The sequence below is a fragment of the Netta rufina genome (genome assembly GCF_964035555.1).
Source record: "Netta rufina genome assembly, chromosome: 3".
NCBI lineage: Eukaryota > Metazoa > Chordata > Aves > Anseriformes > Anatidae > Netta > Netta rufina.
Genome location: NC_140125.1, coordinates 113868299 through 113880916, shown reverse-complemented (window position 1 = coordinate 113880916; position 12618 = coordinate 113868299).

Below are 12618 nucleotides of genomic sequence, written 5' to 3'. Positions count from 1 at the left end.
TTCAGCAGCACCTCAGCAAAATCACCAAAAACCTTTCACTGCAGCCTTAAATGACATGACAGAGAGTAGCATCTGTCATGCATACTTTGTTCTCACATCCCTCTCCTTCTGTGCCCAAGCCTTACAGAGAGACCTACATGGGTTTACATAATGCTGGACACAAGGAATGGTCTCCCTGGTGCCTCATCATCCTAAAATAGTCCATCTGTTGAATCTGATGATAATTGCTACGTTATATTAAAACAAGAGTGTGATCTTAGTTACCTTTTCATTGCTATTTAGATAAAATAAGTTACTGCAAGTAAAGGAAATATCTAAGAGCTACAAAAACACTAAAAGACCCAGACAGAAAGCAGTAATATAAAAACTAAAATGTGGAACAAAGGAAGGAAAACATATGTGGACTTGTAGCAACACAATCCAGCTGAGGACCTGAATTTGTAGTAGACCTGCTAGAAATTGTGGTAAAGGTGTAAGTAGGTTTAGCACATCAAGCACGTTTCTCTAACTGTAATTTTAGATTCCAAACAGTACTGAAACTCCAGGAGTTTCATTTTTTCCCCCACAAAGACTTTCATGTCGTACATCATTCAATAATTTTGCATTAGAAGAACGGTGCTCTAATGCACGCACTGAAATCACTAGGAGTAATAGTAAGAGGTTTAAAATCAAGAGTCCTCATGGAAAAAAAATAACTTGTTTTCCTCCAGTTTCTGCAACTAAAAGAATGTACTTCAAATGCATCAGCTACATGTTTATAGTAATTGCAAAATAAATCTTGAGACTGAAGACCTACTCAAGTCAACACCTTTCAAGAGGATATCAGAAGACACCACGGTACCTAAGTGGAAGATTATAGCCCCTGAGTCATTTAAAAATACAGTTTTTATCAAGTGTTCTAAACTGAAAAGAACTCGCAGGATCATTTGGGATGAATTCCTCTATGGATTTCCTGATATCATCTAACTTTACCTTCCAGTCACTCCATATTGTATTGCTTGCAAGATTTACATGTTCTCCACTTCAGCTATTTTTCAATGTGTCAACAGCTAAGCAATCATCTCCTAGCCTGCCTTCAGCAAATGGAATAGAATGAAACACATTCTGTGGTTTACTCTCCAGGCCTGGATAATTTTTATGGTTGTACTTAAGACTTTCTTTGCTATTTCTCCATCTTCTTGAATCATGGACATTACAACTAGACAGAGCATTTTGGCATCAGTCTTACTAATAGACTTTTATCAAAATACTTTCTCTACTTGTACTTGATATTTCTCCTTTACACAACAAAGGTATTCTCTGGCTCTTTTAATTATACAGTTACACTAAGCTAATGTTGAAGTGACTATATAGGATATTCTGATGTCCTTTCCTGAGGGCTTGAAGAGGAAAGTCTTGGTGGTTTAATTTGTTCCTAGCTTCAGAACTCCATCCCACGGGACAGCAGAACAGAAGGTTGCATCCAAGCTTAAACTGCAGCTGTTGAGCAGATCAGCTTTATGCAGAAATGAGGGATTCTGTTACTAAATCAAACCAACAGCCTGGGCTACCAAGGTGCAGTTACATATCCTCATCCCGCCGTCCTTACTAGAAATGAATCTGTGGCAAAGGGGCAGACTGCTGAAGTGGTTATGCTCAAAAACAATGCCATTGTGGCTTCCACAGTTTGCTTTTAGAAGCTCTTTCCAAAATCTTTAAAGCCTAGAATCATGATTTTACAATCAGAATTATCCTATAGGTCTGTCACAGTATTTTGGTTTCTTGCTGTCTTACTCTGTGTTTGCCTGGACTATGGCTAGTTTTCCAGACCATAATTATTTATTTCCATTGGCCGTGAATTTTACTAGAAGTGGTGAAACAGTATCATTTGACAACATTTGGTAGAATTTAAATCATTTTACCTTCATGCTGCCTAGTACAGTTTGTTCTTGCATCGCTCTAGGAATTTTAAAACATGACTTACTATGGCTATTTGGCTTCACTGAGCCAATAAAACAGAGTCGAGTTTAAAATCTCAGGCAGAAAGTTTTCCTAGATTTCACCATCCAGGGAACAGTTCGTAGAACTGAGACAGCTTCAACTCAGTTGTTCAACTCATTCCAGTTCAACTGCACAGAACACTTTCCAAACGTGTAATTTGTTGGTTTTGTTTTCACCCATCATAAAGGTTGGAAAAAAAAAGAGCTTGCAATTGAATTTATGAGAAAAATACCGTGTACGCTTGGATAAACAAATTACACTCCTTATCCAAGTATGTAGAAGAGGCAATACATCCCCCAAAGTCACAGCCATGTTAACCACTACCCATAAAATTGTTTTAATAAAAGTCATGCCAGAAAATGTAAAAAAAAAATATTTAGATAATTTTTTGTTTACACAGATACCTATGGAGATTTTTTAACCGTTTTTCTTGTTTCTCCTTTCTTTTTCCTTTAGTGCTTATATGGTTTAACCCCTCAGTACCATAGTTTCTGAGTCTGTGTCTACACTAATAAATGAAAGAGTTCAGGGACTGTTTCTGAACTCATTTGACAGTGGGATTGCGCAAGCCTGCGTTCACACCCTCCCTGACCACAGCACGGCAGTGTCTGTAGATGGAACAATCCCTGACCCAAGCTGAATCTTGAGCGGTGTCTGGGCATAATCCAGGAGAGCTGGCCAGACTCAAAACTATTCCAAGTGAATTTTGAAATTATGAAGGATGAGAAGCCAGTATTTGGAGCCATGCCCTGGCTGGTCAGGATACGAGTACGGATGTAGCCTTGGAGTGCCTCATAATCTTTAATGTGTTTGCCCTCAAAGTGGGTGCTTTCCGCTTGTTTACAGGTACTGAAACAAAAGACTAACATGCAAATCCACAGCTGTCCATACCTAAATGCTGCTGAGGTAGGTACTCAGACACCTGAAAGACTTTCCCAAGAGCATAGCCAAGAGCTAAACCCAGACCTCCCAAATCTCCTGCTAGTACCCTCAACACTCCACTGCTGCACCACTTCAGTGGAAGGTCATCCACTACCAAGTAATCGAGACGGAAAATAGTTACTTGCTTTTATAATCACAGATATTAGACATGTACAATACATACAACACCTCCCACAAGTGTTACTCATCGTGGTGGGCCATTAGGGTACAGATACTCTGTAAAGATGCACAGGCTGTGGCTTGTAGCAGAATTCCTCCCATTGGTGCTGCAAAGCCAACTCAAGGGTCTTGCTTGTTTTTGTCCTTTCTTGGATTGAAAACAGTGCCTGATCTCCTCAATATATTTGCCTCAAAACTTCACTCCTCTCTGTATTTATTTTCCAGCTCCCTGTGGCCTCTACAAATACTCCATCATATTCCTTTATATTCTTCCCACATAACTGAAAATGAGCAATTTGATCAGAGATGGTAAACTGCTTTATTTGTGTGGATTTACCTCAAAATCCTGAGGTTGAGTGCTGCCTCTGCAGTTAAAATAATTTGCAGTAACAGCAGACTCCAGTGCGATAATGTCACTGACAATCCAGAACAAAATTTTCTGACTTTTCTGTTCACAAGAAACAGCAAATACCTTGTTTATGACTAAGCTATGTGTAATGGGCCAAGCGCTTCCTACCAGTGTCACAAATGAGAAAAATTTGCATTAATGAAGAACAGCAAAATGAAAAGCAAAATAAAAAGGGAAAATAAATGTATGCAGTGAAACATTGGGCAAAGTTTCTGCCACTCGAACGATTCAGTATAAGCAAGACGTGACTTTTTCCCTCAGCAGGTAGATAATAATAATAATAATACTGACAATATCAATAGCAATTTGCAGAATGTGTATTTTTTTACATTTAAATCTTTAAGCATTTACACAGATTTGCTGACACTGATAGAGAAAATGATACAGAATGTTAGGACTGGATTTCTTTCAATATCAGGTATCCAAAAGCGATCTACATGGTCCCTCTGTAGCCAATGGGAGCAGAAAAACATGCCAAAGGAGTGCTTCAACCCACCTATTTTAGGATGAGAAAAATCACCTTTCAGAGAGTGCTATTCCTCTCTGTTGAATGAAAATAGAGGCTACAAGCTGGCTTTAAATAGATCCCTAACATTTGGATGGCTAAAGATATATAAGGTGAATCCAAGCTTCAGTGATTCATCAGAACCTGTCAAGTGAAATGGTATTAGGCTCCAGGTTTCCCTAAACTTTTTCTTATGCCTCATCTGCTAGATGTAGCCTGTGCCCAGGAGTGCAACAGAGAGCCTCCAGGTACCCATCACTGTTGGAAGTAAAAATAAATGGAAAGGCATGGAAATGGAAAAGAATCAGAAAAAGTATACTATACGTGACAAATCTGTAGAGTAGGTACAAAATATAAAGCCACAAGCAGGAACGAAACAGAAGATGAGCTGGCTCATTTATGTCTAATCTATTTCTTTTTTAATGCATAAATTAAAAAAAAATCCAAAAAGTTCAGTGAGATAATTTGAGATTTTTTTTGTTTTCATAGATGAAATTTCATTAAAAAGAAACACCTTTTTCTTTTTTCATTAGGAAGAGAGCAAATGGAGTTGAAAGACTTGATGAGTCAGGAAAAAGCTGGGCAGAGAGAAGAAACACTTTGTCAGGATCAGGAGAGGGGACGCAGATGTGCAGAATGGCCCAACGAGCAGCAGAAAGATTGCTGTCTTCAGGATGATCGTTTTTCAAGGGAAATACTTGTCTAAGTGTGTTCTTTCATTCCTACCACGAGACACAGTCCATGAGCTCAGTCTTTCAGCTGACTGACGCAGCCTCTCGGCCAGGCCTTCAGGGCCTGTTCTTGATGACACTGTCAACTTCTCAGTTTGGTCAAGGACTGACAAGCTCAACTTCAGTAGCAGCGAACAACACGGAGCGCTGCCTCTTTGCCACTGGCCTGACATCATTATATTTCCCTACATGTAAGGACAAATCAAAGACTTGCTGCAAACTTTCACTTTTAAAGACACTTTTCTTGAAGCACCTTCAGTTAGTCTCAGAAAAGCCTTTTCCAAAGTTATTCTCTAGAAGCTCTAACAGTTTAATATCTAAAACTATGTGACCATGGTCCCACGCCATGTTAAGCTGAAGCTTTCTTCTTCCCCAAGTCAATTTTTTCAAAACACTCATGCTTGTATCAACTCATTCCTCTCTAGTGTTAAGCCCTCTCAAAGGACTTTCCTGTAAACTCCCCCAGATTGTCTGAATATCAGCCTCTACCTCGGCAGGAATTTCAGAGGTGTACATGTTCACACAGTTCATAGGAGCTGTTCAAGGAATTCATGAGACAAAATCAAGAAAAGTAAATAATATCAGTCCTGTATGTGTAAGAGTTAGAAGGGGGAAAATATAGTGGGAGTCCTGAAGCTGAGTATCCCAGGAGTCCTCAAGGCCAATCCCCAGCTAGTTTCCCTGAATCCTGCTGCTCCGATATTGTACTGTGTTGCAAATGTCATTGAGTTTTCATTTCCTTCCTCTGAAACCCCAAACTTATAGTATTCAATATGACTGAGAGAATTTTATTTTGCATCCAGAATACGCTAAGCAGACAGCAACCCACCATTGTCTGTCCCAGCCCATTAACTTTATTAAAAAATGCAGCAGAGCTGATTTCTGAAAAAGCAATTTATCAGCATGCTGAATAAATATGGTATCAGCTGAAAGTTATTTTATTTGAATGTAGGTGTTCTTTGGCCAGGATGTACCATCGTTCTTTCTAAGCTTGTCAAGAACAATAAAAACACAGGTCAGAAGTGTATGATAGGTATAATTGCCTTACTCTTCCTTATCTCCCTTTTAACCAAAAAGTGTAAGCTTGTACTTCATTTCTTTGCAGAAGAAGATAATTATTACTGTCACTGTCACATTCGTTTCTTGGTCTTGATAACAAATGAATTAAACTTGGCATCTGACCAAATATCCTACAGTTACCCTGTCAATGCTAATTCATGATACAATACGTTCTGCATAGATTGGTGCAGGGAAAGAAAGATGGATCTACACTGAATAAAGTTCAGAACTTGATTAACATGGAAGACTTTGGACCCTAATTACACTCTATGCTCCGAAAGAATAGGTGCGTTTCCAGAGGGTTGGGGAAAGAATTCAGAAAATAAGATTTCCCAGAGATTATGGATCCTTTTATCACCAAATCCAGAAATTCAGTTGATAAAATTTGCCATCACATTGTTTGACCTCCTACACTTCAAGTCCAACAGGTATGTTATAGATTTGCAAAAGCTGCCAGATTTCAAGAGCAGCTGCACTGTTTTATGACCTACTGTGTTTACAAAATCTAAAATAGACTAAGACAGAAATAATCAAACCTCATGCTTGAGAATACAAATTAATTTGAAAGGGAATTTTCCCTTTTCTCAGCTTGCTGCAAATTTGTTGAAAACACTGAGTTTTTCCCCCAAAATGTGCAGCTTCACATACAAACTACTTTGACAAGACATCACATCCAGCGTATCAATATTCTGTCTATTATATGACAAGTCCTAGACTACCAAACAACTAAATCTAAGCTTTTGGCAGTGGTAAACTTTGGAGGCAGCTGTAAAATTTACTGACAATGTAAAACCAAGTCAAGGTTTGTCTAAAACCTCCAATTCATAGCTTGATGCCAAATTAGCATAAGTGCAATATGAGTATTTAATGTAATAAAACATGAGCTGCAAGTAAGTATCTAGCCCATCCCAGGAAAAATGTGGAACCAGAAGGTATTTTAATGAAAAACTGGAAGCAAATATCACAATTTAATGTTTAAAAGCCATAAGAGTTAATTCCAGTTTGAAAGGAAATCATTTTTCAAAGTTTCGTACTCTGTTTAAAAACAGATTGAGTAAGTTTATTAAATTAGCAGACCATTGCATTTATGAAATCCATAAGTCAGATCAATGGTGCACAGTCAGCTCTAGAAAGTAATTGCTGGCTTCTCTCAAAATGGACAATCCAAAAACTTCAAGGACTAGTTTTTCCCTCCATTATTTATAACAAGGAAAACATGGTGCAATAGATTCTAATTCATAATGCCTTTTTAATGCTTTTATAGCACAACATTTGGACTCATTTCTAATCTCTGTGGATGACAGGTTGCCATTATTGAATTTCCATTAATATGAATTATAGGTACAATATATTTTACCCAATATTATCTACTCCAGGCCTAACATGATTCTACAAAAAAAAAAAAAAAAAAAAAAAAAAAATCACAGTCAGCAATTTTTTTCAAAAACAGAAAAATACGAACAGGCATTGGAGATTAGTCTTGCTACAACACTACGCATCTGACCTTGGCCTTACATCCATCCGACTCTACAGATCACCAGCCATAATCTACATGTCGTTAAAATGCCCATATTTATTTAATGTCTAACTATGGCTTCCATGCTGCGAGTCAGTGCTTGCTGAGGACTGGAACTCAGGCTGCCCCTCTTCTGCCCAGCTGGAACTTGCTTGGTCATTCAGGGCAGGTAATGCAAGATGGATGGACACGAGATGAGTCCTGTCCCTCTTGTGTGTGCCTGTGGGTACTGATGTGAGTCTGAAGAACTCACTCTTCCAAATCACAACAGCTCTAAAGGACTGGATAGATTCTAGCACATTTCAGCTCCTTTCATTTTGCTCGCCAGCAGTTACCTACTGTGGATACCCCAAGAGAAAAGTCTCAATCTATCCAAATGATTTAAAACCTTCTAAACAGTAGGCATGGAAATAGCCATCCTGAGGTCAACGGGGCTGCTTGCATGCTTGAAGGCAAGCATATACTTCATGTTTTGCTAGATGGTTGGAAGACAAAGATACAACCTGTGGCTAAAGAAATCCCCAAGCTGGAGCCTGTGGCAAGTGCGTAATGGGAAGTATACATGTACCATACTTGTACTGTAAATCTCCCACTGGAGGCAGAGTATTGAGCTGTATGAATGCATATTACACCTACTGTGGCTGTTCTCAAGTTTTATGGACTGAGCTAGGATTAGCAGCATAAAACATGCTTTAACGTTATCATTAATGCCAGAACGGAATGGCAGCTGCTTTGGAAGAAGTCTTTTTTAATGGTCACCAATGAACTTCACACAGGCCTTGCTGCACCAGGACAGAAAGGCAATATGACATTCCTCTTTGATTTTCAAAATATACGTAGTAATACAAAATTTGTTACATGGAATGAAGAACTTCCCAAATGTCAGGAATGACACATTCCCTGCCCTGAAGAGCTCACATTCAGAAATGTCAAGAAAACAATGCGTGAAGAAAATAACATGAGCAGATGACAGATAACAATGTTGAGCAACACCATATGCATTTTTGTACACATACTCCAAATAGGTATTTGGCAAAGTCTGCTCCTAAATACAGATGCATGCAGAAATACTCAGCCCATCTATAATCAGAGGATTAGTTTTTGCCAGCATCATGGTGGTAAATAGTTCTTTAGGAGAAATCCACATACAAAGAGGGTAAGGGGCTTGCAAACAATCTCTGGAAGCACACGCCAGGCATAGAGGATAAACAAAACATTTATCAGAAAAGCAAACAAAAAGGTAATCAAAACCGAAGTCCTTGGGATAACAGATGGCAGGATCGGGGACACAAAAAGATACATGGGTGGAAGCCGAGCAGGGGTTTGTTTGAATGCTTCTGACATTTCTTTAAATGTCAGCTCATAATTATGACGTCTTCACCACCACCTTGTAGGTATATAGCCACTTCTAGCAGAGGCCTCCCAGCTCACAGATAGCTGCACTTTAGCATTTTGAGCTATCCATCATGTTCCCACCCTTTATTCTGGTGAGAATGAACAAGCAAACACCAAACTCCCACTGAACACCTACTGCTTCAGTTTTAATTTCAAGGTTTCCTCGCTGTTCAGTTAAATCTCTGGGTATATTATACAGATTTATATGGAGTGCTACACACTGAGAAGCACTGGGAGATAAGTGGGAGAAAGGGCAATATTTAAAGAAGTTCAGAGAACCCTGCGCATACAGTGTACTCTATAAACACTCCACCAGAGAAGGAGAAGTAGTATGGTATAATCTTTCGCATAAGTTTACATGTGTAAAACCTATGTTAATAAAATCAATCCGTGTTCACTATTTGAACACAAATCCCATTAATAATTCCATTAAGTTGCCACTTCAGTTCATTATTTTACCCGTTTGCACTTCACTATATTCACTGTCAACATCTGCTGCTTTCCCTGAGAAAGAGGGCGAACAAGGCCATGCAATTGCATTTATGTTCCACGCCATACCCTTGGTTTACTGGCGAGCGCTGCTGATATAAAGGGCATTTCACTCTCTCCTACCCAGAGACAGAATACATTGCCTTCCAACGTAACCAGCCTCCATCCCACAACTTAACATCTAACATCCATCCCCGAATTCAAATTACCTAATTATCAGAGCTACTCAGCATGCTTGTTCAATACTTACTAAGCAGGAACTTTAAAGAGAAAAGGGGAAAAAAGCAGAAGAAAAGGGGGATTGACACATGGAGAGTAATACATATCAAACAATGTATGTTTATATTTTGAAAGTAAAAGGTTGTAGAGGTGGGGGGGAAGACCTATAGAAAAAACACCCCCCAAAAAAAACAAGCCCAAAACCCTTTGATCATGTTAAACATTCAGGGAGGCAACAGATAACATAATCACAATGCACAGCAGGGTCCTCAGTGAAGAATGGGTACACGACTCTTAAAAGGTTATTACAGCAAATTTAAGCAAACCAATTGCACAGAGACCGGAGAGGAGCTAAACAGAGGTTTTCAGGACTTCTCTTCTGATCACTGAGTCTCATTCCAGCTGGCTCAATTTGATCTAACAATCAAAAAGTCAAATGATATGAAAAAAGATATTTCCTTCAGTAAATTGAAAAAGGTGGAGTAGGAGCTTATTTAGATTCGCTTCCTGCAACTGCATTTCTTTCTTTCTCCACGCAGCCAGCTCTCGTAAAAGGGATTCAGCAGTGGTACGCACATTTTCACACTGCTCCGTCTCTGTACTTTTATTCTGTCCAGGAACAGTCACCTCCAAAGGAAAAGCGAACAGTCAGGGCACTAAACACAATGAAGCAGAAACACAAAGGGAAAAAGGCTGAGAAACAGAAGCTCATTTCCAACAGCACAGAACAACTACCCCGTGTTAATAGCGTTACGTTTGACTGAACCCGACTGGCAAAACACCCCGCTATTAACCCCTGAGCTGTTCATCAAGCAGACTCGTAAACTGCTCTTCTACAAATCTGTGGTAAATTTGGCAGATTTTATGGTTGATAGGATGAGGACAGCGAGTTACCAGAGCTATTCAAGAAATAACACCACAGGTGAGTGAGGCACACCGAGCCTTGTTTCTGTAGCTTCTTCTGAGGGGATGTCTACCAAGTACAATATACGCTCATGGATTTCTGTCCAGGCTCCATCACAAACGGGCCGTTAGGCATACCCTGCAATAAATACTTTGGATAAGGTATCTGGCACTGAAAAATCTCCTCGATTGTCAGCTCTGAATGAAAATCAAGGGCAAAGCCACCCCACATGGAGACACACACATTACCCGTGCTACCTCAATGCTGTTGCATGTGCGAGGGGGCACGTGCTCTATGAGAGCCACTTGGGGGAACATGGATTTTAGTTCATCTAATGAACTGCAGTGCTGAAGGAAAAGCAAAACCTCAGTCCTGGTTTCTTGCAGCAGGAGATGGGTGCATCATGAAGGCAGTTTGCAGCTCTCTGCTCATGAAATCAGGCAATTTCTGTTAATAAAAGGTATTTGAAATCCATTTCCAAAAAATCAAGATGTGTAGATAATTGTACTTCAGGCAGCTGGAAATGGAAGCGTGCAGATGAAAACAGGGCAGGACAAAAGGATATAACCATACTCTTGGAATTTCCCCAGTCCTGGCAACTATCACAGGTTTATTGGACCTTCATTGGCAGAAAGCAGTATTATTTTCTATTCAATGCTGTGGTGAGAGAGAAAGAGAATAGACAGTCCAGTAAGTAAAAAATCAATTGTGCAGGTAGCGAGAGGCGTTTCTACTTCAACACTTAATGGATAATGTGATCTTTCATACCAGCCGTATGCCAACATCTATCCAGTATCTAACACAATCTCTTATTTCCAGATCCAACAGAAAGCATAAAAAATAATTCCCTGGCACCAGGAACATCTGCAGAACATATTCTTCATTTTGATACAGGAACTGAATTTACCAGCAATAGGTGGCTGCTTTGCAAAACCATGACAAAGATTTCTGAAAAATAGCTGCAACAGCTCCCTAGAAAATATACTTCTGAACTCCCTTAGACTATATATTTCTATTTATAATGGGAGAGTGGGTTCACAAACCATTCCAGTTGCTATGACAATTACAACAGGGACAAACCACACCATCTCAGTGCACAGGTACTCTGGCTCAAAGAATAGATGAAGTGGGGATGTGACTGTACTCCTTATTGTCTGGATACAACTCAGTCAAGTATGAGACTGTAGAGTCAAGTAATGACACACTTGCCTCCAACACAAAGCCTTCCCTGTAACTAGAAAACTAAACAGGGCCAGGACCTGTTATATGGCTCTGAGGCCAAATGATATGGCCTGGCCACACTCAGAAGATTATATACTTTTACCCTGCAAAACAGGGTGGCTATATCCAAAATACTGATTGGGAACAGCTCCTGGCCCTTGCTAATCCCAAAACCATGCCTGAGAATTGTTTATGACAGGGCTGGCTGGCCCAGGCCAAAAGCAAGGCAGAGCCTGTGCTAGCAATTTAATGGTATAGATGGTCAAGTTCCAGCTCCTGGGCCCGTGCCCTGGCATTGCTCATTCAACTAGCACAGACCTTGCCAAACGCAGTTGTATTGTGAGCAGAGCTTGCTGGAAAACAGACACATAAAAAGAAGCAAGAGTATCTGACCAAATGTAAAATCTGTATGCATTTTTATCCTTTTTTTTTTTTTTTTTCCCCCAAGTTTTACTTTCCAATCAGCCTTGTTTTCACAGAGGCCCCACATTTGCTAAAACAACAAAAGGTCAAAATAGTTGTGGTAAGAACTGAATGTGCTTCATTTTTTACCTATGATTCAGTGGTAGTTGCCAGCAAGCTATGGCGCTTCCAGTAAAGGCAGACATTCTGTGGGGAGTGTCAGAAGAATTTAAATGGGGAAAAAGGGCAAAGACATCAACAATGGACTAGGAAGACAAAAAGATAAATGAATGAAAGCTCGGATTGCTCCACAGACTTCTCAGCATTGCTTAATGTCTTTGTTTAATCTCCTAGTTGAAAGAGGTGGATGCAGTAAGACACACTGTTGAACAGCTGTGCAGTGACTGCTGTGGTTGCCTTATCTCACGTTGTTTTTGAACCACTTCCTTTATTTCACATCAAAAGAGTGACCCAAAGGTCTTTGCTGTAGAGCAAATCTGCCTCCATGCCACCGGGTCATGAGGCCACGTAAGCAAGGTTGGCTTTGCAGACTTACCATGGGGGACAAGGTAACTTCTACAACCACCTCTGCGTGGCAGCTGCCACCTCTCTGTTCTCTGAAGTAAAGTTTTTAAAGCTTTTAAGGCCTAGACCAACTTTTCTCAAAGACTTCTCTCCACAGTTTCT